The sequence below is a fragment of the Microcaecilia unicolor genome, chromosome 9 (genome assembly GCF_901765095.1).
Source record: "Microcaecilia unicolor chromosome 9, aMicUni1.1, whole genome shotgun sequence".
Classification (NCBI taxonomy): domain Eukaryota; kingdom Metazoa; phylum Chordata; class Amphibia; order Gymnophiona; family Siphonopidae; genus Microcaecilia; species Microcaecilia unicolor.
The window spans coordinates 86,216,722-86,243,341 of record NC_044039.1 but is presented as its reverse complement, the minus strand read 5'-3'; positions in this window follow the sequence as shown (position 1 = coordinate 86,243,341).

The window sequence follows — 26,620 nt, the reverse complement described above, 5'->3', positions numbered from 1 at the left end:
AGGTAAACAGTACCTTCAGATTTTGTTCCAAAGCAGATAGTCTGATTGTTGCCCAGAAAGGTGTCTGTCATATAAAAAATGCATTTAACAAGTCTTATCACACTTTAGGACATTGACCTCAAATTGTCCTATTGGATCTGTAATACTGTGATCTGTTTATTTCCTCTTTAATTTAATCATCTCAGTCTTTCAGCAGCCGAAATATACATGCATTTAAAGCCTCATTAAACTGGAGTTTATGCAGGATCAGATGAAACTTGTGAGAAAAGAATGAGAGCATTAATAGATCATTCATCACTTTGATAAAACTGGTATTTGAAATTCACTCTCACGTAGCCCCTGCTAGTAATTTCTTTAGCACAGGGTGAATTATTAATGGTATCTTGTTGCTATTTTAGAGTTAATGTTAAAATACTGGCCAGGAATATTTTAATTTCAAGAAGAAACTTACTAAAACCCCAAAGTATACTGTGCATTAAGTCACATTAAATTAATTAATTATTTTAAAATTTACAACACTTGTATCCCGCATTTTCCCAAACAAATTTGGGTTCAATGTGGCTAACATTAAACAATCATAATAGTGCATTACAATTAATAAATGGTTATAGTAGAAGTATAATTAGAATTGTGCAATTAACATTATTTGTAGATAACATGAGTAAGGTTACTAGCATTGGTGAGGAATTTACTAAATAAAAATGTTTTTGTTTACAAAATTTAAGCTAATCAGTAACATATCTTAGTAGTTTGGTAAAGAAGTCCATATCTTTCTAGCTTGATAGATGAAGCCTGCATTGTGAATTGATTTGTAGTGGATTTTCTTGCTGCTGGGAAAGTGAAGGATAAGATAGTCTCTAATTGGAAAAGCATTTCTTAAAGGCAATTCTATCAGATTTTGCATGTAGCAGGGTGATAACCCATAGAAAATTTGATATACAAATGCACATATTTTGAAGGCGATTCGAGCATTGATTGAGAGCCAGTGTAATTTAGTTAGGAGAGGAGTTGCCTTAGTATAACGAGGAACTTTACATACAAGATAGGCTGCAGTGTTTTGTGCTGTCTGAAGTTTCTTGATTAAAGAGTGGATAGCATCACAATAATCAAATTTGGAGAGTACTAATGATTGGACCAAAGAATGGAAAATTGAACTTGGAAAGAAAGGTCTCAGTTGATTCAATCTCCACAATGAATAAAAAATACCAGATATCACCTTGGTGACTTGAGATTCAAATGACAGATATGGGTCAATGGTTATTCCTAAGATTTTCATAGTGGTTGATAATGGGTAAGTCGTATCATCTATAGTAACATTTTTATTGGCTATAGGGTGGTGGAGGTTTGTTGCAAAATAACTCTCCTCTCGTGTGTCTGGGCAAAAAACTCTTTATTTGGGAGTCAATCCCCTTCTTATATACTCTATGAATATTCATGGATATTACATGTATTATCATTACTATTGGTTACATTTTGCTTACACAACCATGATCATGCATTGCTTACAAGAACAACTCTACATGAACAGCTCGTGAACCTGCTCAGGAATGTACAAACATCACCTGCTATTCTGCTACTTTCTCAGGAAAGAACAAAAACATCACATGCTAGATTCTCAGGAATATACAAAACATCATCTGCTGCCTGTATCCAAATACATTCTATCTACATCTCCACCTTTTTTTTTTTTTTTTTTTTTTTTTTTAATGAAATCTCCGTGGTGTGCCAGCTGGAGATGGAGGTGGAGATGTTTGTAATAGCTTATAAACATATTGAGCAGAGTGACGTGTTGGAGCGAATGGACGAGGAAAACATAAAGAAAAAAGGTTAGGAATGCATTGTATACAACAGCAAAAAATAGTGAAAACAAAAATACCAATGACTAAATACTGGATAATAGGGCGGAGCCAGGTCCAAGGGATCCATTGCCACAATTGATCCCATACATCAGAGAGTAGGTTATTATGAATAGTAATATGAGTAGTTAAATTCCGTAGGAAAGCTAATTGTTTGTCAATGGCCTTTGAATTGTCAGATAAATCAAAACAGCACATGTCCTGAAACTCTTCGCAACCATGATGGTTAAGTAATAAAAGATAATCAATGGCTGCTCGATTTTGTAAAACTCCATGACGTAATTGCTGTTGCTCAGCATTAAGTAAACTAATAGCAGTGGAGGTTGCATTGATTGATTTAATTGCCCAACAGGCTAATTCACGAATATTTTTTGCATTTGCCGCTGCCAATGCAGGGACACCTATTAATGAAAATGCAAGTGCCAGATATTCAGTTTGACTCAGAAATTTAACATTATCATTGCAATTGGCAGCAAGGGTCATACGCTTGGATCGCATATGTGAGGAGTTAGAAAATAAAATATGTTTACTGGGAAGTACCATAGTGAGTCGACTTAGACAGCATGTAGTACCATCAGATATATTAGCTGGAATATAATTAAAGGTATACATTCCACATGACCAAAACCAGCCAGGGGGTAAATGAGTAAATTTATAAATATATGAAACATTTTCGTAGGAGCTACAATTTAACAAAGTTGGTCCAAAATTAACACAATTTGATCGGGTACAATTAACCATACGAGCACATGTCATATTGATACTAGCTATTTGATTGGTTCTCACATGCATTGCCAAAGTAGGCGGCAACAGGGTTTGTGTTCCCCAATTATGGTATTCATAAGAAGCATTTCGATAGGATGAATTAACAGGAAGCTGTGAATAAAACCAAGTATCATTTTGCATATCTTTAGGATCATGACATACTGGAATCAGGCAAGTTGCCAAAACTTCTCCAACTGCCTTTTGATGAGAAAGACAGAAATCAGTTTGGTTCAGTGAAATTGCAAACGTTTCCCAAATATTTTTTGTGGGAAGTAATTGTGACTGTCCACAAGGTATGTACAAACAACAACACAGTAGAAGCAATGTAATGGAATTAGCATTAAGCGCTGCAATAATAGCCACTACGAAGTTATCATCAGTCTTTTCAATATGAGCTTTTTCTAAAGTCTCTGTAGCTTGTTGACTCAAGGCTTTAATTTGTCCCCAAGTAACAGGAGCATTAGGTTGACGAGTCACTGACCGTTTGCGTGTTTGCATCTGCGGTCCTTGAAGGGTGAGTGTGAAATTGGGAATTGGGTTGTGAAGACCTTGATGCCACGACATGAGGTTTCACCCACTTTGCTGGAATCCACACCGGGCCAGAATCTGTTTGAACAGCAGCGTAACCACGACCCCAGGTAAGGAGAGGCACAGGGGAACTCCACTGATCAGAAGGTAGTTGTCGGTATATGACCAAAGGACGAGATAAAGGTGGGGCAGGAGTACGAAAATGTTGTTCAAATCTGGAAGAAAAAGTTTTTGTAGCAGGATTATTGATGAGATTGAGATGATTCAGTGTGTAAAGGATTTGTGCTAAGCATTCATCAATGCTTACTCTATGACGGAGAATACCGTCTTTTTTTGTAGTCAGATTACTTAAAGCAGTTTTCAGTGTGCGATTAGCACGTTCAACAATAGCTTGACCAGTGGAGTTATAGGGGATACCAAAAAGGTGCTCAATATGCCAGAGGGTCAGGAACTCCTGTAAGGAGGTGGAAGTATAAGCAGGGGCATTGTCTGTCTTGAGAGTTTTAGGAACACCCATGACCGCAAAAGCTTGGAGAAGATGAGAGCGGACATGAGATGTAGTTTCCCCTTTTTGTGCAGTGACCCACAAAAATCCAGAATGAGTATCAACAACCACATGAAGCTTAGACCATTGACCAAAAGGGGGAAAGTGAGTAACGTCCATTTGCCAGAGGCTATTAACTTCCAGACCACGAGGATTAACTCCAGGAAAAAAGGTAGTAGGAGCTGAAAAGGAACATTGTGGACAATTTTTGATAATAGCTCTAGCTTCTTCTAAAGAAATTTGAAACTGGCGAGCTAGGCTAGGTGCATTTTGATGATGAAGTTCATGACTGCAGTGTGCTGTGGAGAAAAAATGAAGATGGCGATCCGCTCGAGCATTCCCTTCAGACAGACCACCAGGAAAAGGTTGATGACTGCGGATATGACCTATAAAGAGAGAAGAAAGGCGATTCTCCAAGTAACCTTGGAGGGTTAACAGTAAAGCATAAAAAGAGGCATCCATTTTGAATGATACATAACTGTCGGGCATGCGACGGACAAGATTAGCACAATATTGACTGTCAACAATAAGATTCAGTGGTTGATCTGAAAATAAAGAAAGAGCCAGGATGATGGCAGCAAGCTCTGAACGTTGAGCAGAGGTTTGTGGAGAGGTAAATTTGACGTGCCATTTGTTCAGATTGTACCAAGTAACCACCCCACGAGTGGGACTACCATCTGTAAAGACGGTGAGAGCAGTAGGGAGTGGACGTAAAGAAATGGGATCATGAAGAGTGATTGGCAAAATGGATGTGCCCTGTATGCGAGGGTCTTTAGGATAGTGGCAATCTATAATACCAACATAAGTGGCTAAAATAAATTGCAAGTCGTCGGAGAACTGAATCATTTTTTCCCACTGCCACAAAGAATGAGGAATGATGAGTTTAAGAATGTCGAAACCAGTCATGAATGTTGCTCGCTCTCGAGCTTTAGTAATCAGCAAGGCTAGTTGCTGGGGCCATTGTGTAATAGTAGAATGGAGAGTATTCTGTAAATAGACCCATTCTATCAATTTCGGAGGAGTTGTATCTTGATATAAGACACCAAACAGTTGTCGGTGGGTGGGGTCTTTGAGAACGCAAAAACAAAAAAGGGCAAATGCATCTCGTCTATCTGTCCATTTTGTTTGTAAGATTTGATCCAATTGTGACAGAATTGTTTGTTGCGATGCAGTGAGTGTAATTAATTCAGCAGGTGTTTTATGACCTTTTAATGCGAGAAACAGGGGTTGTAAAAATTCTGTAGGAAGTTTCAAGTAGGGACGTAACCAATTGAGATTTCCTAAAATCTCTTGTAATTGATGTAATGTCGTGGGAGACTGTAAATTGAGATGAGGAGCGACAGGTTGGGCTGCAGCTTTAGTCATACGGAAACCTAGATATAAATAGGGTTCCTTTTCTTGAACCTTCTCTGAGGCAATTGTTAATCCTGAGGAGGCCAAGATAGAAATTAAAGTAGATTTCCAAGAAGGGGGAAGAGTTATCCCTGCAATTAGTATATCATCCATATAATGATATACCAAAAGTTGAGGGAAATAGGCACGAAATGGTTGCAAGGCTTGATGAACATAGTATTGACAAATAGTGGGTGAATTTAACATTCCCTGGGGCAAAACTTTCCAACAATACCTAGTAGTAGGGTGTGCATTATTGTAAACAGGTACAGTAAAAGCAAAGTATTTATAATCTTTTTCCTGGAGAGGAATTGAAAAAAAACAATCCTTCAGATCTATAATAGCTAATTGATAATCATAAGGAATCAAATTAGGATTTGGAATACCACATTGTAACGGGCCCATTGGTTCTAAAATCGCATTAATAGCTCGTAGGTCATGTAAAAATCTCCATTTTCCGGATTTTTTCTTGATCACAAATACCGGAGTATTATATGGAGAATTGGTAGGCTCAATGTGATTTAATTGTAATTGTTCTTCCACCAATTGATGTAAAATCAACAGTTTTTCTCTGGTAATCGGCCACTGCTCTACCCAAACAGGTTTGTCAGTTTTCCATTCCAAAGGAAGAGAAAAAGACATATTTATGAACTGTTAATCAGGTAGGATCAATGATGCATCTAATTGTTCCAAAAGGTCACGACCCCATAAATTAAAGGGTACTTGTAAAATACAGGGCTTAATATGTCCTAGAACCTTGGTATCGTTAGGATATGTAATAGATAACCATTGAGAACTTTGGGAGGCTGACTGAGTTCCCCCTATTCCTGTCACATGTGAAGTATCTTCAATGGGCCATTCCACAGGCCATTGTTTATAAGCTATGACAGAAACATCCGCCCCGGTATCTAATATACCAACAAAGGGCTTTTGTTGCAATAAAAATTGAGCAGTGGGTCGTGCATTAGAAACCGGTTTTAAAACTGCACTTACCTGTCGCGTAGATCCAAAGCCCCCTGTACGAGAGACAGTAGAAGGAATAGGTGCTGTAAAATATGGTAAAATAATTAATTGTGCCCACGAGTCCCCGGGAGAAATTGTTAAAGGTGATGAGGACCATACTTGAATTTTAACAATGCCTGTGTAATCAGCATCAATAACTCCAGGGATAACATGAATACCTGCCTTCGATGCAGAGGAGCGAGGTAATACTAAACCTACAGTAGCCGCTGGAATGGGTCCTTTAAAGGTAGTATTATATACCAAAACTTCATGAGGTAAGATGGCAGTTTTACATTCCGCTGCAATAAGGTCAATTCCTGCACTACCTTGTGTAGCAGTAGTACTATGAGCAAAAGACCCTTGCACTCCCTTTGGACCGAGGTTAGGAGTTAACCCGGAGCAAAGTTTTTTGGGGGTGGCGGTGTGGAATTAATTGGATTAGAGCGACATTGATTGGCCCAATGATATCCTTTTTGACATCGAGGACATTTTCGAGAAGGTCGAGAAGGTCCTTTTGCAAAGTTGGCACCCCCTCCTGGGGCTCTACACTGAGCTCGAAAATGTCCTGGTTTCTTACAATTAAAACACGTCCCCTGTGGCTTATTACCTTTTTGTATAGCTCCTGCTAACAAATTCATAGAATAACCATGAGTCCCCACATCTGCACATGCGCTCAATAAATCTGCTAAAGTAATTCCTGGGCGATGAGCTACAGTCTGCAATGCCTTTTTGCAATCTGAATTTGCATTTTCTTGGGCTAATTTAATCAATAACTCTGTTTGCGCATCAAGATTATCAATTTGCCTAGTTACAGCTTCCTGCAATCGATTAACAAATTGAAGGTAAGATTCGGTTGCACCCTGTTTAATTGATGCAAAAGATTTTGTTGGTTTATTCCCTTCTGGTGTTCTTTTAAATGCTCGCAAGATACAAGTGCCTATGGCTTGAAAACAGGTATCGTTTTGTTGAATTTGCATATCAAGGGTTGAAAATGGTCCCGATCCATAAATTTGATCAGGCACCAAATTAGTCCCAGTGATAAGTTGTGCTGCTTGCTTATATTCATTATCCCACACTACATATTGCGCAGGAGTTAACAGCATACGGAAAAGGTCTTTCCAATCTTTTGGAGTCATTAAGTAACCGTTACTAATCCCTTCTATCATGCCTTGAACAAATGAACTTTTTAAACCTGATTCTACGATAGCTCTACGTAATTCTCTCAAAACTTGATAAGGTAGAGCAGTCCATTCTGCATGATGTGTTTCGTTCCCTGCCTCTATTGTTGTAGTTCTAGTAACTGGGTATAAATTAGGATTAGGTTCCGAATTATCCCATAGATCATCGTTCCAAATGAATTCACCATTTTTTCGTGCTTGCTGTATACCTAATTGAATTAAACTAGGTCGTTCTACGCTCTTTGGTGTTTTGGTAATAATAACGCTATCATTAGCGTTGTTGTTTTGGATATTTTCAATTGGTTTATTAGGGGTAGTAGTAGTAAAGTCAGGAGTTTTGTTTTGCTCTTCCCTTCCCATATCGGTGGCCAGCCGACAAGAAGGAGGAGAAGGTGTAGGTCCAAGAGTCGCGGGAGGTAAAAGAGACCAGGTCTTGCCTGGCAATTTGTTGGATATATTTTCGTTAGTAATGCCTGTCAATCCAGAAGAGAGAATTACTATAGTAGAATATATCTCTCTCCAAGTCAATAATATAGGAGTCGAAACTCTAGGCTCTAAACGAAACTGCTGCCCTATCTTTTCCCATGTTTGAGGATCGAATGATCCCTTCTCTGGATACCAGGGACATTGACAAACTATTTCCTCAATTAAACGCTCTATATCTTTAAGAGTTATTGGATTTCGGGAGGAACCATATCTTTGCGTTATAGTATATAGCTCCTGTGCATGTTGTTTATGTGATGATGTTAAATTTCCCCCCATACTTACAGTGTTCCGTAGAAGGAATGGCGCGCTGACTGTTCCAGTCGTAGTAAGTACGTCACGTTTTCACCGATCACGTCGGGGATCACCAGATGTTGCAAAATAACTCTCCTCTCGTGTGTCTGGGCAAAAAACTCTTTATTTGGGAGTCAATCCCCTTCTTATATACTCTATGAATATTCATGGATATTACATGTATTATCATTACTATTGGTTACATTTTGCTTACACAACCATGATCATGCATTGCTTACAAGAACAACTCTACATGAACAGCTCGTGAACCTGCTCAGGAATGTACAAACATCACCTGCTATTCTGCTACTTTCTCAGGAAAGAACAAAAACATCACATGCTAGATTCTCAGGAATATACAAAACATCATCTGCTGCCTGTATCCAAATACATTCTATCTACAGAGGTTGGTTAGGATTAGGAACTTGGCTTTGTCTTTATTTAATTTTAATTGGAAGGTAGCAGCCAAGGCTTCCATCAGATCTAAACCTGATTTAATACTAGTCAGGATTTCTTCTTTGTAGTTTATGAATGGAATTTAAATGGTGACATCATCAGCCTATATGAATGATTTAAATCCTCTTGATTTTAGTAAACTATCTAATGGGGCCATCATTATTTTGAACAAAATGGGAGAAAGAGGGGAGCCTTGGTAGACACTACAAAAACTCCTGCTTGGTTAAACACTTCTTAGCTGGCTGGCCGCTGATATTTAGTGGCACCTAACTGGGTAGTGGCACAGAATATAAGCCGTAACTGGCCATTCCTTAATCAGCTAGGTGAGGGTCCTGGGATGGAGTTTGGTGGAGCTGCTACTTAGCTGTTTAGTGGCAAATTTCAGTCTGCTACCAGTAAGTAAGCAGATAAAGTTAGGACAGCAAAGAGACTGTCCTAACTTTATCCGCTAAGTTAACCAGCCACCGGTCTGAATATTGGCCAATACCCAGTTAAATTCGGGGTTGCCACACTAACCTGGATATTCAATTCTGTAGGCTGTACATGCCCTAGCTAGAGAATGACATGGGGACAAAGTTTGTCCTCGTCCTTGCCCCATCCCCATGGGTTCTGTCTCCATCCCCTCCCCGTAGGTTCTGTCCCCATTCCCGTTCTGTCCCCATGGGCTCTGTCCTCATCTACAGAAGCCTCAAACAATTATGATTTTATATTTAAATCTTTTTATTAAAGTATAAAAAACAATATGTTGTGCAACTATTTGTATAAATTACAAATAGAAAACAATAATAACAGTGAGCAGCTATAATAACCATTCTCACCACCACCCTCTATCCTTCCAACCCCAACAATAGCTGATTTCTACTACCACAAGGAATCCTAATCTGCCCTGTTAAAATGTCCATGGGTACAAAATACAACCTGTTCTGAATGCCCTAGAGGGGAGAAATAAAGCACTGTTATGATTTTTTAAATCTATGAATGAGTAAGAAGTCATCAATAATCTCAGGATTCAGTCTAGCTCTCCTGTCTTCCACAGTCCTTCCTGCAATAGGAGATGTCTTCTTAGAAGATATGCTGGTAGCAGGATGTACAGGATCCCCTATGCAAATTTTGCTAGTTGTGGCCAGCATGTTTCCTTGTTTTTCCAAAAAATCAAGATATTGTCTGCATCACTCAAACATGAATAACAGTCCAATTCATTAACAGGCTTCAAAGTAGAAAGTGACATAGGGATAAAGTTTGTCCCCGTCCTCGTGGGCTCTTGCCCCATCCCCGTAGGCTCTGTCCCCGCCCCGTCCCCGCAAGCTCTGTCCCCATCCCCATGTCAACCCCTTACGGTTACTGCGGGTCCCCGTCCCCATGTCATTCTCTAGCCCTAGCATTTAATATCAAGGGTTAATTCACCCTGTGGCTGTGAGTGGTTTATAAACCACTTACCACCACATGCTGAATATCGGGCCCTTATTTATTAAGATAAAGAGTAATTAATAGGGATATGTATTTGTTTGAAATGACAGGGAAATGTAGATTGATATAAATATGTAAAAGCTGTCGCGTCCCTCGCGAACTTAGCCTGCTCCCCTATGGATGCGAGCCCCGAAGAGGAACCTTCACGGGATTGACCGGGTGTAATTCCGCCGCTGGGCGGCTTACCTGGTTCCTGCCCCGATGGCCGGCCATCATGGTCCCGGGGTGGGCTTGGCCGGGATCTGTTGGGGAGCTGGTCGGCCGTTCTGGGATCGGGGCCCAGGGCTGGCTTTCGCGACCCTTTGCTCCCCATCGCCGGCTCTGGGGTTCCCGCGCAGCCCAGCAGGGAAGATGGCGCCGGGATCCCGTGCCGGCGTCTGTTCCGCGTCTTGGGCGCGGGAACCAAGACCCCGCCCTGGAGAACCCTGATTGGGCGGAAGGAACAGAGGTCCCACCTGAAGACCGATGCAGAGCCACTCCAAGAGGTTTCCGCAAGGGAAGTCATCAGAAGTCTCCGCCCCTGTCAGCTGAGGCGGGCTGACAGTATTTAAGGAGCAGGTTCTCCGCAGATCTTTGCTTCGGCTTCTGACTCCAGAGGTTCTAGCCTACGTGTGTGCTCTGTGGATTTGCTGCTTTCCCCGACAGCTTCCTTTGACTTTCTGCTTGTCCCTGGACTACTCTGCTTGCCGCCTGCCTTGACCTTCTGCTTGTCCCTGGACTACTCTGCTTGCAGCCTGCCTCGATCTTCTGCTTGCCTCTGGTTTATTCTGCTTGCCGCCTGCCCTGACCTTCTGCCTGTTCCTGGACTACTCTTGGTTGCCTGCCGGACCTATCCCTGGCTGTTGTTCGTGGGTTCGGTTCCCCAGTGTCGGGTCAGTCCGTCCACCCCCCACGGTTCTGGAAGCCCCGCTGGCCACCTGCAGCTGGGGGCTCAACCCCTGGTGAACGGTGGTCGCCACGGGTGAAGATTCGGGGTGCTCGGCTGTCCTTTGGGGAAACAAGTGGGACTCCCCTCGTTTTCCTGAGGGACCCAAGGGCTCACAAGTCGTCAGACAAGACAAAAGCCTTTTTTAGAAATGGTGCAATATACATGTGGGAAAGCACACCACATCTACATAGCAAGGAGGTGTGGTTAGGGGTAGGCCAATCATACTGAGTATTCCCCATTTTACTAGAATACATGTGGATGTGAAAAAAATATCCACATCAGCAAAAGCCAAGAGCAAACCCTCCTTAGTGACGTGATTTTAAGTTGGTGCAAATCTGGTTATGAAAACTATATGTGGGGCTCATTTTATAACAGGATGCCTATGTAAGAAGTCTAAAAGGTGCCTATTGTAATTATAGTTTTATTCTTTTGGGATCTTGCCATGTGCATGTTACCTGGATTATCCACTGTTGGAAACAGGATACTGGGCTTGATGAACCTTTAGTCTATCCCAGTATGGCAATGCTTATTAGCTTTAATATATCATTGAATTGAACAATTTTGTCAACCTGCACACTAGCTAACATTGAAACACTTTATAAATATCCAGCAAGAAGTTGTCCTTATAAGGGCTCTTACCTGAGTTTAGAGCCCTAAAAGCCTATTACGCTTCTTGACATTAAATTTTCTTACCTTTGATTTTCTCTTCTTCTTCCATCCAAAGTTTCAGTTCTATTGTAGAAAGAAACTATATGACATCCTCTGGGCACTCCTTAAATTCAGAATGACACAGCTTATTAAAATACTCCTGAAAGCAAATCCCTACATTTGGGAACTCAAGACTAGGTCTCCAACATGGGGACTCTTATTAAAGTGTGCTATTTTTTTGCACTTAGCACACCTTACCAGCAAATGTTAAAGTGTGATAAGTGCAAAGGCTGTGCACTAATTGTTGGATGCATGCCCAGCATGTCTTCAGCAACAACTGTATCGAAAAGTTCAATTAGTTCAAAGGCACTTCTCCTATTTAGGAGGTGGTAATTGGTCCTGTATCAAGAACAGTTACAGTTAGTGCGCAGTAAGTAATACATGTATGTGAAGTCCCTGCCTTTTCTTTCCTTACAGAGTTTCTCACAATGTTTGACATAGAGCTAAACCAATATTAACATCACCGGTGAAAACTCAAAACTCTTGATCCAATCATTCTTTAATGCAGTCAATCCAAAGAAAAAGAAGGACATTCACTTACTATTGAGACATATTGGAAATAAGAGCCACCGCAGTCACTGATACTGCTGATGAACCATGAGAAGTTTGGAGGACTGCCGGGGGTAGGAGAGAGAGAGAGAGAGAGAGAGAGAGAGAGAGAGAGAGATCTATACCAGATCATGCATGGAGGGAGGAGAAGAGAGAGAGAGAGAGAGAGAGAGATGCTAGACAGTGGGAGTGGCAGGGAGAGAGAGAGAGAGAGATTCTGGACTTAGGAAATGGAGAGTGGAGGGAAGAGAGAAATTGGATGAGACATTGGACTCATGGGAAGTAGGGAGAGAGACACTGGACTGGAAGGGAAGTTTGAGCAAAGAGAAAATTGGACAGGGGAAAGAGTGGAAGAGGTGTTGGATCCATAGATGGAAAGAGAAAGGGCTAGATTATGGTAAGAGAGGGCAGGGGAGAGAGAGGGAGAGATGTTGGTCCCAGAATGAGGATTGTGGTAGAAAGGGAAGAGAGGGGGAAAAGCTAGACATGGGGAAAGGACAGGAAAACAGAGAGGTGATGTTGCACAAATGAAGAGGGATGGGAACACAGAATAGAGGTGCTGAACATTGTGGGTGAGGTAGGACAGGGATAGGGACATAAGGGGGAGATGCTGGACAAGGCAGATAGGGATGCAGATGGGATGATGGTGGACATGGAGAAAGAAGAAATATCAAATAGACAGGAGACCTTAGAAAGAACAGAAGATCAATGGGACTGGGGGAGCAGAGAAGGAGAACAGTAGAAGATGGATTGAATTAGGGGGTGGGGGATAAGAGCAGAAATGGATGACACTGGGAGGAGAAGAAGAACAGAGCAGAAGAGGTCTAGGACAAAGAGGGGGTAGGGGAACAGAGCAGAACATGACTGAGACTTGGTGAATGAGTAAGAGAGTGGTTACGAGCTGAGTGGAAAATTATGGGTGGGAGAGATGAAAAGGGAATTTCAAGTGGATAGTGAGGACCTGGTGTCACAACTGTGAGGAATGATCCGGAGTAGTGAGCCCTTGGGCCGCTGCTGGGCACCGGCAACAGCAGGTGAACCACCCAAACAGGAAGCGAGGCTAATCACAGACAGGCTGGTACAAGATTCAGGACTCTCAAACAGGCTTGGCTGGACAGAATTCTGAAATGGACTTCACTTGGCTGGAATCGGATTCTGGAACGGACGTGGCTTGGCTTGGCTGGAGCTGGTGCAGGAACGGACTTGGCTTAGCTGGAAGTGGATGCAGGAACAGACTTGGCTTGGCTGGAACCAGATGCTGGGATGGACTTAGCTTGGCTTGAACCGGATGCTGGAACGGACTCGGCTTGGCTTCACTGGAACAGGATTCAGGATACTGGAACAGGCTAGGCTGGAATGAAAGCTGAAAGCAAACAGGGCAGACACGAGCAGGATGGGAACTGAAACTGAAGACAAACAGGGCAGGCACAAGCAGGAAGGGAACTAAAGCTGAAGACAAACAGGGCAGGAACAAACAGGAAGGGAACTGAAGCTGAAGACAAACAGGGCAAGAACTAGCAGGGCAGGAACTGCAACAAGCACACACAGATGAAAACTCATCTGAAGACCTCTGTTGCAAAGGCAAGCCTGAAAGTTCCCAGGTGCTTAATAAAGGCAATTACAGATGAGGTCACAGGTAAGAGTGAGGTTTGACAGCAGAAACGCCTAAGCACGGCTTGGCTGGAAGAACACCACATCGAGGCTTGGCAGCAGAAACACCAGGGTGAGGCTTGATTGCAAGAGCACCATAGTGAGGCTTGGCTGCAGGAACCCCAAAGCAAGTCTGGAATGCTGGAAGATCAGAACAGGACTGGAATGAACTCTGGAACATGCCCGGGAAACAGGAAGAAGACAGTCCACAGTAGCCACAGGGCCTGGGCACCCGGAGGCAAGGTGAGTGTAGGCATGGAATACAGTCACAATCGTGACACCTGGCAACTGGCAGGTATGAGTGTGGATGTGTTGATGGATTGGAATTATGAGTGAGGATGTAAAGTGTGTGTGTGTGTGGGGGGGAGGATGTAAGAGAAAGGGGATGAAGTATGGGAAAAGGTTCACACATTGTGTGAATGACCTGGAAGACTATAGGGAGGATGCTTTCAGTCTTAGCCAGGAAGAATGACAGATCTCTTTTCTGAGGCTTGGTGAATTATATGTCCTGATCTTCCCAGGTACTGTTTAGCCAGTCTACTGTTGTCTACTGTTCCAAGTTCTATGTATAAACACAATTGCTTGTTTGTTCTGCCTGTCTGGACTGATAAAGAATCCTGGTGGTTTGTGTGTTGGGTCTGTGAGTGCTTTCTGGGAACTGAGAGACCACTGGGAGTGTGGCTTCCGTAACCTAGAAATCACTGGGGATAATTGGAGAGTGGGAGACTTGCCCAGAGGCAGTTGTGAAACATTCGGTGGGAGGAGTGTGCTAGTGTAGAGCACAAGCAGCAGGTGCAGGAGGACCTGAGCTGTGCTGGGGCTAGACCCTCTAAATGGCCGCAGGATAACCCCAGGCCTGTGGCTAGGTGTTTTGTCACAATCATGCCTTAATTTCCACATGAAATCAAAGTGTATTGTATAACAATGCGCATAACTTAATTGGTTCACTTGCTAATCAGCACTGTCAATTGGATGGTAACAAGCAATTATCAGCACTAATTGGCATTATTTACGATTTACTTGCACAACTCACTAACCCCCTGTTTACAAAGCTGTGCTTGCAGCTGCTGCATGCCAATATCGAAAAAGCCCATTTAAAGTGAATGGGCTGGGTCTGTATTAGCACACCGCAGCCACTGGCATGGCTCTGTAAACAGGGGGTAAGTGTATTCTGTAACATGATGCATGCAAATTCCAAGTCACATAGTTGAAAGGGGGCGTGGTTATGGGCGTGGAATGGGCAGGTCGTGGCTGTTTCTAAAATCTATGCATATTATTTTAGAATATACCCACTCTGCGCCTAATATAGGCATTGGGATTAATGCCAAGTAAAACATGGCCTAAACGAATGCAACCTAATTTGGTTGTGTGGAGAGGTGTTTGGCATATTCTATATACTGCATGGAAATTTAAGCCTATTCTATAAAATTTAGGCATACTTTAGAGAATATGCCTAGGCGTATTTTTTTTCAATGCAGATTGTTCAGGTACCATATATAGAATATAGCCCATAGTGCTCAAAGGGGACTGGATGGGGCTTTATCTTTAGAACATGTAGATTTTGGTTCCAACTGAGCCTTGTCCAAGTCTCTCCAAAACCATGCCCCTTTATAATCTACACATTGTTCAGATTTGCACGTGCAAATACCAGCTTTTTTAAAATTGGGTTTTATGCGTGTATGCAATATACATATGAAAATCGTGACTAGGGTTTCTAAAAAGAAGGGTCTTTATATGTGAATAAATTCTGGTGTCTAGGATTTATGTGGAGCATTTATTCATATAACTGTCTTATGTTTTCACAAAAAGCTTCTTATTGCTGACTGCATAAGCAGCTTTGAATACTGGACCTTATATTTTTATAATTTATAGAATTAGACATATAGAATTCTGCTTTGGATACACAAATTTTTGTGTTGGGAACTGCTCTATTGTCTGTGCATGTGAATTACTAACAACATAGAAAAACACTTCCACTTTTCTCTCTCAATAATTGACTTGTTTATGAAAGCTATTTGTAATTATTTAATTTTGTGGGGGGAATAAAAATTAAGATTAGGCAAGGCATCCAGCAACCAGAGGATGAATAATTCACAGAGGGAATATTTAATAAAAGCTCAATAGGACATTGTCTGTTTTATTTTTTCTATTTATCAATAATGGCAGATGGGCTGCTGTGTGTCACTGTTAAGAAACATGCATTTGCTTTATTATGCAATATATTGGAACAAGCAGCCTTCACTTGTATTGTAACAGCTCCCAAAATGAAAAAGGAATAAATAGTCATATAGCTGAGATTGCATTCATTTAGCAAATATATCCAAAGATAAGAATAATTTTGGCATGAAAGCAAATAAGAAAGTACACTTTTGAGGGCAATTTATAATAGAGCACTTAGCAATAGGCGTCTGGAGGACATGCAGTAGAAGCCTAGTCTATAAAGGAACAAAGGTGCCAACTTTCCTTTATAGAATATTAGGGTAACCTGGTATTGATGTGTCGAACATTTAGGCACTTGAACTTATGCCAGCCATAGAGCTGGTGTAAGTGTGAATGGCTAAGTGTGGCAGGGACATACATAGTTTAACAGAATTCGGTAAGGGGTCCTTTTATGAAGCTGCGGCGTCATCATGTGTTTTTGACGCACACCAAGGCTCCCTTTTACCGCAGCGGGTAAAGGGAGGTCTTTGGTTTTTTTCAAGAAATGGCTATGCGACAAGCGAAGCACTTGTCGCATGGCCATTTCAGGGGGAGCACTTACCGCCACCCATTGAGGTGGTGGTAAGGGCTCCCGTGCTAACCTGGCAGTAACCGGCCAGCATGCGGCACTGCCCAATTACTGCCAGATATGGTGCGCAGTGGTACTTCCTTTTTAGTGAGCGTTAAGCCCGCTTTTGGCTTACCATCGCTTTGTAAAAGTGGGAATCCTGCCTATGTCCTGCCCATGCTTCACCCCTATTTACACCCCATTTTCAAATAGTTGCTACGTAAGTTATGAACATATTTACAGAATAGTGCTTAGGTGGAATTTTGTCATATATGTCCCTCTCTAGCACTATTCCCTCTAAGCTGAGCAGGAGTCTTCCAACTGCTTTGCTGTCAGTGTGTGTGTGTGTGTGTGTGTGGGGGGGGGGGGGGGTGCTTCAATATTGTATTTTCAATTGTTAAGGACAGGCAGGTTCCCTGGAGTTCCGCAGAGCTTGCCTGTCCCTCACTATTGAAAATGTGATAGTGAAACAGCACTGCCAACTGGCAGGACTGTAGGTGGAAGACTCCCGCTCAGCTTAGAGGGAACAGTGCATAACGTGACTGCCTTGTTACACTGTTTCATCACATAAATGGAGTTCTCTTTCTTACTGTATTATTTATTTGTAAGCTCTCTTGCTGATTGATTATAAAAGGGGCTATATCAAGCACGATAATAAACATAAATTTAAACTGTACATAAAGACCTAATCATAGACATAAATGAACTCTATGCATAATGTACATCAGTCGTAAGTGATTATCTTCCCTGAGGGTTGTAAACCATGGGTAATATGTAATCTTATATATATTGAAACTAAGATCTGATATAAATTTAAATAATTGGTGAGCTCACTATGATTCTGAAGGATTATATTTACATTTATAACCGGCCCAGTCACATATATGCAGCAACATATGCAATGGTCTTTAGGATCTCTGAGGGCAATAGCCAATAAAAGAACATACATAGAGTTCAACTGCAATGTGCATTTGGATATCATGATGGGAACAGAGATTCAAAGGGTAAATGTAACTTTGGTTCATCTGTAATCCACAGCCTTATATATGGTATGGATGAACTTTTAATATGTGAGCCCTAAGTTTTATGCCTGCAGCTCTGTTTTTATTTTAGACACAGATACAGTGCAGGGGCACATTTACAACTATTGCACAATTGTTATAAATATGTGTGTGTACTCTAAGGGGTAAACTCAAAAAGATATAAAACAGTGCCAATTCTATAACAGCAATTATGTGCGTAATTGCTACTATAGAATACTTGTATATGTTGGCATTCTTGCGCCCAACTTTAGACGCAAGCACTTTCGCAACCAAATGACTTTATTCACCTTCTTCATCATGGGAACCACAAGCAAAGCTCTCTGACTAGCACACAGGTACATACCAACACAGCTTATTTTTTAAAATAGATTGGGCCACTACCTCATAAACCCCAGAAAACTAAAGTTAGAATTTTAAATTGAACTTGGGCTTCAATAAGTAACATGGAGGGGCATAATCGAACGGCGCAGGCCATCTATATGGGCGGCCATCTATATGGCCGGCGCCGCAAAGAGCACTCCTGAACCGTATTATCAAAAAAGATGGTCGGCCATCTTTTGTTTTGATAATACGGTTGGGGCCGGCCAAATGTCAGAGATGGCCGGGTTTGAGATGGCTGGCATCGGTTTTCACCGATAATGGAAACTAATGCCGGCGATCTCAAACCTGGCCAAATCCAAGGCATTTGTAGTGCACTGGGCCCCCTGACATGCCAGGACACCAACTGGGCACCCTAGGGGGCACTGCAGTGGACTTCAAAAATAGCTCCCAGGTGCATAGCTCCCTTGCCTTGGGTGCTGAGCCCCCCAAATGCCCCCAAAACCCATTCCCCATAACTGTACACCACTACCATAGCCCTTAGGGATGAAGGGGGGCACCTACATGTGGGTACAGTGGGTTTTGGGGGGTTTTGGAAGGCTTAACATTTACCACCACAAGTGTAACGCCCCCTTGAAGTTTGGCTGGCTCCGCGACAGAAAGCAGTTGGTGCCGGCCAAAATCGGCTTTTGATTATACCAATTTGGCCGGGTTCAGGAGATCGCCGGCCATCTCCCGATTTGTGTCGGAAGATGGCTGACGATCTCCTTCAAAAATAAGCTGCATAGTAAAATAGTAAATGAAGTAGCCAATGTAACTGATAAAGCAACAGGATTGATTCAGTCCATTTAGGATAACTCAGGACTATTTGTTTGCTACATTCTGGAACAACTAGAGCCAACAAATTCACCTCTTCGGCAAGCCAGTGCATATACCATTACAGTAATGTCACACCCCTCACCTCCCTCCGGAAGTCTCCATTGTCTCCAGCAGCCTCTCATGTCTGAGGAGTCTTTCTCGCTTCCTGGAACTCTGCACTTCCCTTTTATACCCCATAATCAGGCTCATTTTTAAAAGAGAAGGACGCCCATCTTTCGACACAAATCGGAAGATGGGCGTCCTTCTCCCAGGGCCGTCCAAATCGGAATAATTGAAAGCCAATTTTGTACGTCCCTAACTGCTTTCCATCACAGGGATGGCCAAAGTTCAAGAAGACGTATCAGAGGCGTAGCGAAAGCGGGACTTGGGCGTGCCTAACACATAGACGTCCTCTACCCATAATGGAAAAAAGGGCGTCCTTGACGAGAACTATCACAAAGATCAGCACGTGTAATTGTACAATCTTTAATACATCCAGAAATGTCTTATATCGTCTTTTGTTTTAACACTATCATGTATTTCACTACCATGTAACCCAAAACCCTCTGTAAAACCAAATGTATATTCTCTTCTACTTTCAGTATCCATGATGAATTGTAAGCCACATTGAGCCTGCAAAGAGGTGGGATAATGTGGGATACAAATGCAATAAATAAATAAATAAATAAATAAACTTGGTCGACTTTACCTGGTCCTGTTTTTCTTATGACCAAGGCACAAAAAGGTGGCCAAAATGACCAGATGACCACTGGAGAGAATCGGCGATGACCTCCCCTTACTCCTCCAGTGGTGACTAATTTCCTCCCACCCTTAAAAAACATCTTTAAAAATATTTTTTGCCAGCCTCAGATGTCATACTCAGGTCCATCACAGCAGTATGAAGGTATCTGGAGCAGTTTTAGTAGGTGCAGTGCACTTCAGGCAGGCAGACCCAGGCCCATCCCCCTCCCTACCTGTTATGTTTGTGGAGGAAACAGTGAGTCCTCCAAAACCCACCACAAACCCATTGTACCCACATCTAGGTGCCCCCTTCACCCATAAGGGCTATGGTAATGGTGTACAGTTGTGGGTAGTGCGTTTTTGGGGGGGGGGGTTTGGGGGGCTCAGCACACAAGGTAAGGGAGCTATGTTCCTGGGAGCAATTCATGAAGTCCACTGCAGTGCCCCCTAGGGTGCCCGGTTGGTGTCCTGGCATGTCAGGGGGAAAAGTGCACTACAAATGCTGGCTCCTTCCATGACCAAAGGGCTTGCATTTGGTTGTTTCTGAGATGGTCGTCCTTGGTTTCCATTATCGCCGAAAATCAGAAACGACCAAGTCTAGGGATGACCATCTCTAAGGACGACCTAAATTTCAAGATTTGGATATCCCAGACTGTATTATCGAAACGAAAGATGGACGTCCATCTTGTTTCGATAATATGGATTTCCCTGCCCCTCCATTGGGACGTTTTGCGAGGACATCCTCAACAAAATTTGGGCGTCCCTTTCGATTATGCCCCTCCATGTGGCGCTGACTGATGACATCACATGTTGCCTGGGTATTTATGGAAGTTCCCTGTTCTCAGCCAGTGCCTCAGCAACAGGCTTCCTGGTGTCCTGTGGACTTCAGTATATGTTCCTAGTCCAGTTCCAGTGTTCCTGCCTGTTTGATCCTGCTCTGACTTGTTCCAATGCTCCTGCCTGTTTATTCCTGACCTTGCCTGCTTGCTGTCTAACTAGACCTCTGGTCTGTTCCTCACCCTGCCTGCTTGTTGCCTGCCTAGACTTCTGGCCTGATTCTGACCTTGCCTGCTGTCTGCCCAGACCTTGGGCCTGTTCCAGGCCTTGTCTGTCTGCGGCCTACCATAACCTTTATTGCCCCCAGCTTGAAGTCACTGCAGTATCCCTCACACCATGACAAGTAGTCAACATGTGAGATAACAAATGCTTGAACCACAGACTGAAAAGCTTTCTTTTCCAACAACGGATGAATTTCCATACCAACTGCTGCATGAAAAATGCTTTCAAGACACTTTCAAAGCCTGAATGGAATATGTTACCAGCTCTCCTTAGGAAACAGAACTTGGCAGTGTTTAAAAAATCTATTGAAGCAGCATTTGTTAGCACAGGCAGTCTAGTGAAATAGGCTGCGATGACCGTAGAATCTCTGGTTGAGTAAATGTTGAGACTGGTTTGAGATTGCTTTTTTGTTGGTCTTTATTGCACTTATAATTTGATACTGTATGATTTTTTTGTTCTGTTTTTATGTGTTTTTATTATTATGTATGTTTATTTGTACTCTGCTCTGGATAAAGGTGGACTATAAATCATAATAAAATGAAATGAAATGATCCTTAATTTAGGGGCTGATATTCAGCCTGTGGCAGTTAGCATTTTTAAAATAACTCTAGTTAGACAGCACTAGTGTCCTGATACCAGCCAGTGCTAAATATTCGGTTTGAGTGCTGACTGGCTGTGCTACCTGGATAGTGGCAATATTCAGACCGGTAATCAGATAGCTAACTGGATAAAGTAAGAACAGCCTTTTTGCTGTCTTATCTGGTTTGATATCCAATTAGCAGTCTGAATATTGCCGCTAAACAGATAACTTTGGCTACTCCCAAGCTCCACCAATGGACCACCCTGGCACTCTCCAGACAGTGCTGAGGACATATTCAGTGGACTCAGTGGCATTATCCAATTAGCAGTACCTTTGAATAGTGGCTCCTGAAAGTATAATAATATTCCTGGATTACACATTACATCTGCTAATACTAGGTTCAGCATACGTGATGTTTGAAGAGCATGGTAACGAGTACCCAAAACGTAAGGGCTTGTTTCACTACTGCAGCTCATTGAATTTGGGTCAGAATGCAAAATAAACCCTAGTTTCTATACTTTTTATAAGTACATTCCTTCTCAAATTATCAGTTCAACACATTATTAATGGCAACATAGAAGCCAACTTTTCAAAATTATTGGAGGTGATAAACTCAACATAAATTACCTCTCCCTGGACATGGTCAAGAAGTTTGTTCAAAATTGGGGGTGCTCAAACACCCACAGCTCCTACAAAGCTGGTTCCTATCCATGGTAATGTATTCCAACAAGGAAAAGCACTAGCTTAAGTTCAAACTAATGAAATTATGAAAGGGAAAATCAAAAGTCTCGATTTAGAGTGAAAATGATGACATGGGTAATAACATTCATCCCATCAGTAATATATGTTGGCACAAGACTCTAAGGATTTAAACACAACCATTAAAGCCTTACACTGGATTCTCTATGCTACAGGGAGCCAATGAAGTAAATTTAAGAAGGGAGTGATATGATCCCTTGACTTTGCTAATACTAAGCAGCAGTAAACTGAATGTATTGATAAATGCTTCATATTCTATGACAGTTGTCTTCACTAATTTTTAACTTAGGGCCACTTTGGATCCAAAAGGGCTGAAGGACAGCTGACGAATATCTTCCCACAAGGCCACAACACTGACCAGTGAGTGCCAATGACATCCATCCCCACCAATCTGTATCTCTCTTGAACACCCCCCCCCCCCCGCCCCGCCCCACCTTACCTAGACATGCTGCTAGTCTCTCTCAACAAAAAAGTAGACACAACATTCACTTGGACAAATTATAAGGGGGAAAAAAGGGGTCCAATGAGCTTGCAGATAAGTGACATTGCATTTTTGTGCCAACTGCCAGTCATTCTGCTTGGCTGTTTATGATGTAGTTTTGGAGAGAACATAAAATTTGAATTTAAGTATTAAAATTTAAAAAATGCATAAAAAGATATAAATATACAGTTTTTGGTAGGTGGGGGTTTTTGTCAATGATTATACTAGTCACAAGTGGGATTCACCTATATATTGGGTGTTGATAACTATTATCACGTCCTGGTGACAATATGAGACTTTGTTCCCCCTTATAATTAGTCCAAGTGAAAGTTGTGTCTACTTTTTTATTGAGTGTATTGCTTTGACGGTAGTAGACCATTGGTGAATCTTTGATGTTTTACGTGAGTCTCTCCCAACAGAAACATAAATGTGAGCACTCTGTTACAGACTTGCCCTTCACATAGGCTGAAAATCAATACATAGTGCAGTTATACAGATAGCCATCAGTATCCTTTTCAAAACTGACCCCTAGTGCCTTAAATCACAATTGATATTTTAAAGTAAACTGAAAATGATCACTAGTTCAATTGTCAATCACTGATGCATTTATATTACACAAAATTCACCATTTTTATCAGAACTTCCCAGAAGAATCTGTTTTATTCTGATGATGTGCTTTACAGGAACAAAATTACTGATTATATTCCAGCAGTTTTACTGGAACATTACAGTGTGAAGCTTCACATTTCCAATTTCTTTAACTTTTTTTATAATGCCGTTTGAATAATGGATGATTGTTTGCAGTGTGTGTTTGAAGAATGTAATGTTAAAATATTATTTTTGGAATAATAATATTCCAAAATGGGAGATTTCTTACTGGCAATCATCTCTACCCCTCTCTCTCTCTAATTCTGAATTATTAGACTAAATGCACTGAATCAAATTATTCATATGTGGGAAAAATTGTGTACTTCTATTCAATAAAACCAACCATTTCTGTTTTGAATAAAATTATATTTACATAATTTTCTGGGGTCTTATTCCTCTTCCACCTGTCATGCTCTTTTTGCCTTTCCATCCACCGTGCACTCCCTCTTATCCATGCACTCTTCCTTACTATCTGTATACTCTACTCTCTTCTCCTCCCTCTTGCATATAATCCCACTCTTTCCCCCTCCCATCCTCATTGTACTAACTCTCTTTCCCCTCCATCCATTACACTTACTCCTGACTTCTACCTTTTCTCCATACAGGCCAGCAACTGTTATTCTGTCTGCTCGGGTCCCCACTACACACTTCTTTCCTCTTCACTATGGGACTAGTAGGCCAGCTTTTCTTGTGCCACTGGCTTTGGGTTTCCTGTGGCCAATCTTGTCTTGTCAGCATCATTTCTTTTCCACTCATGACTGCTTGTCCTCTGGTAGGAGAGCTTGACCTCCCCATCACTGCAGTGTTTCTTGCATGATCCTTCTCTGCTTTACACCAGGGGCGTATCTAGACCTGACATTTTGAGGGGGCCAGAGTTAAAATGGGGGGGGGGGCACTAAGCATACAGGTTGAGTAGTGCTCGGTATACTGCTAAATAATGCTTTACAGTGTTCTTGATGATGGGTTACTAAGTACACAGTCAGTCCTGCAACAATATAAACCACATACACATTTATAGAATCCTTGGAAACACTGACATTTTTAAACAAAGTTGCATTCCCATTATAGTAGACTTCAGTCTGGTCAACCTCTAAACACACATCATAGTGTCCTGCAAAATAATTACTGCAGTGGCATATCCTTCAAGACCTGCATCACCCATGCTCTCTATACCCCACCGTCTGTCTCATAGCTCCCCCTGTCCTTCCCTACTCCACCATCCCCACAGTCCAACCTCAATTCTGCTAGTCTAACCCCACAAGACCAGCCAACCCAGCATCACCTCCTGTCCCCAAAGCTTTTTTTGTTTTTGTTTTGTTTTTACCTGGAGTCTGGATTCTCTGGACTAGAGTAGACAGCAGGCAGGCAGTCACAGTGGTGGAGCCTGGCTATCAAATTGCCTGAGGCTGCACCGCAAGGGAGAAGCTTCAACAGCTAGGCAGGGCAGGCAGGGCCAAGCACTATCAAATTGCCTGCACCGGCTGAGCACCGCAAGGGAGAGGCTTCCTTCAGTGCTGCTGCAGACACAGATAGGCAGCAGATGGTGGCTTCCTGGTGGTGCCTGGTGGGCTCATCTTCAGTGCTCGTCATGCTCCACTCCTCCTCATCGTCCTCCTCATCGTCCTCCTCACTCGTCTATATGAGATCCGATTTTGGCGCGAACTGCAAAGGCACGATGCGAGGCGGGTGAGTAGGGCAGCAGTGAGGCACGAGGCATGCGTGTGTCTCCGTCTGATCGTGCTGCTGTGGGGGGGGCAGGGCTCTTTGTGCCGCGGAATCGCCGGATCACTCAAGGTAAACGCTCTTGCTGTGACGTTCTGAGTCACATGAGGGCAGGAGCTGGTGTGTGGGGGCCACAAGGGTAGCTGCTAGCGTTGCTGAAGCTGCCTGGAACACGCAAGACGTCGTTTAAAGCAGCAGCAGCAGCAAATTGAAATTTTTCAAACAGGCAGAGTAGAGGGGGCCTGAGAGAGGAATGCGGGGGCCTGGGCCCCCGAGCCCCACGCAGATACGCCTTTGCTTTACACAGAGGTTTAATGGTGCGTGTGCAAACAGACCTATTCATTCTGATGGCTGGACAAACAGAAAGCCAGATGGACTGTTCCTCCCCTATAGGCAATATCAACACATTGAAAGATGCCTAACAAGGAGTTTTCCACATGTAAAACAGAATACCCCCCAATTTCTATATATGACGCCTTAACTTGTGTGTGCTAATTTGGCCGCATGGCCAAATGGCATGCACAACTTAATTGATTAACAAGCCATTCAGTGCTGCTAATTGGTGCTTAACAACCAATTAGCAACACTAATTGACTTTAATTGGAATGTACATGCACAATTTTCCAGGCATATGCTGCTATAACACCGTGCGTGTAAATTCTATTCTCCAAAGACAAGCAGGCTGATATTCTCACAAGTGGGTGACGCCACGTCGGCCCCGGAGGATTTTAAAGCAAAATCTCAAAATCTCTTTACGGCGTTCCGTCGCACGAGCGATCGTACTGCGCATGTGCGCACACCTATTCCCGCTCGCCGAGCGGACACGCCCCTCAGTTTTTTCTTTTTCCGCGTCTGAGGAGACACGGAGTTCGTTAGGGCTTCGTGTTTTCTTCAGGTCTTCGGAGTAAATCTCTTTTTTATTTTTTCATTTGTACTTTTTATGGCAGGCTCATTGTGGCTTATATATACAGGTATTTTTTTGTACCTGAGGCAAGAAAAAATTTAAGTAATTGCCAGAGTCACAAGGGGCTGTGCCTCAACGAAGCATATAAGCTTCTCTTTTTCTTTTTTCTTGAAAGTGCTGGTATATTGTTATCTGTGGGCTCTCTCTAGCCAGCAAATAAAACAAGCCCACATTTTTTGAATCCATTTATTAAAACTTAAACAAATTGCTCTCGAGAGCTGTGAGAGCCTGCTTCAGCACACTACTGTCTTTAAGCCTCACAAGTGGTGAAGGTGTATGTCACAGGAAAAACCAGGAACCTAAGCAGGTGCATCCCTGGTCAGCCACTGAATGGGCAGCCTGGTGACACAATATCAGTGGTGTAACCTTTGAAGTGAGTCTCCACCCGTCTCGGCGTCTCCTGCTCTGCAGGTCATTCGGACGCATCGGCGGAAGTGTCTTGGGCCGGATCATCTCCCTGTGAAGCGCAAGTAGTGTCTCAAAGTACCGAGACGTATTCTACTCTGCCAGGGATGCCCAAGGGACCGGATCATCTCCCTGTGAAGCGCAAGTAGTGTCTCAAAGTACCGAGACGTATTCTACTCTGCCAGGAATGCCCAAAGGACCGGATCATCTCCCTGTGAAGCGCAAGTAGTGTCTCAAAGTAACGAGACGTATTCTACTCTGCCAGGGATGCCCAAAGGACCGGATCATCTCCCTGTGAAGCGCAAGTAGTGTCTCAGACGAGACTTATGCTACTTGTCAGGGATGCCCAAAGGAGTTTCTGGAGTCCGACAGAGACCGATGCACGCTGGGTATAGTTATGCATCGAGTAGGTCTCCACCTGCCTCGGCGCCTCCTGCTTGGCAGGTCATTCGGGCGCATCAGCGGGTGTCGGTAC